The sequence below is a fragment of the Trachemys scripta genome, chromosome 16, assembly GCF_013100865.1.
Source record: "Trachemys scripta elegans isolate TJP31775 chromosome 16, CAS_Tse_1.0, whole genome shotgun sequence".
In the NCBI taxonomy this organism is placed as follows: domain Eukaryota; kingdom Metazoa; phylum Chordata; order Testudines; family Emydidae; genus Trachemys; species Trachemys scripta.
Window position 1 is genome coordinate 7,625,844 of NC_048313.1, and position 1,249 is coordinate 7,627,092.

Genomic DNA, 1,249 nt, shown 5'->3' on the forward strand with positions numbered 1-1,249 from the left:
CAGGCAGTGGGGTGGGGGGTTCGCTGGGTGGGGGGTCCCGTGCCGGGCAGTGGGGTGGGGGGTTCGCTGGGTGGGTGGAGTCCTGCACCAGGCAGTGGGGTGGGGGGTTCGCTGGATGGGGGGGTCTTGTGCCGGGCAGTGGGCTGGGGGTTTCCCCCCCATGCCGGTGACACCCTGCCCCCCGCTCTCGTTGCAGCGAAGAGGCGCTAGGCGCTGTGCATCGCTTCATGGCCAGGGCCGCGCTCCGGGCCGGCGGCTCCACCCTCCAGGCCATTTTCCTGAAATACTCGCGGCCCCAGAAGTTGGGGGCCAGCACCAGCCCGGCCATCGCCGGCTCCGACTACCTCGCCCGCTGCTGGAGCCCGGCGCCCTGAAGCCCGCGGGGGAGGCGGGCCTGGCCATCTCCACGGCAACCCCACGGATTCCCGGCTGCTCGGGGGGCGGTCCGTGTGTCCCCCCCACCTGTGAGTGGCGATTGCCCCCCTGATTGCCGGGCGGGCCAGGGGCAGTTGCACAGCTGGGGGGCAGATCGACAGGGATGGGGAAAGGGGGGCTCGGGGATGGGGGATTTTCTCTAAGCCTGTTGGTGCCCCCCGCCCGTCTCCCTCCGTGCCCCCCGCCCCTTGGCTCTGGGTGCAGGGGGCTGGGCCATGGGCCTGCAGCGGCCTTGAGGGGCTGTGATTGGGGTGGGGGCTCTCGCCCCCCCCCCCGGGCCCCAAAAAAAAAAAAAAAAAAAAAAAAAAAAAAAGCTGGTGTGATGAGAAACAGGCCGTGCACGTGTGTCAAATAAAGTGTGTTTTAATCACCCTGGTGCCGGCTGCTCGTGGGGTGTGACTGGGAGGGGGGGCTGCCCCGGAGAGGCCCCCCCAGCTCTGGCTGCTCAACTCTTGGCCCAGGCTGCCAGCAGGGGCAGGTTTCTGGTGGTTTCCCTGGGTGAGGGGGACTCTGCCCCCCAGGGAATGGTTGGGTCGTCGCTGGCGGTGGCTCAGACCATGGCGGGGTCCAGCCTGAGGTACTGGGGTGCCCGGGGCTGCAGGTCGGGAGTGAGGGGCACCGGCGGAGCTGTGAGGGGGGGCAGGGCTGGGCTGGCAGGGGCTGCAGGTCGGAAGTGAGGGGCACCGGCAGAGCTGGGGGGGGGGCCAGGGCTGGGCTGGTGGTGAATTGGGGGGGTGGATGCACATGCACACAGGGCCCCGTTGTGCAAGGTCCCCCCCCATGCACACACGTGCTCTCTCTGTCCCCCCCCCCC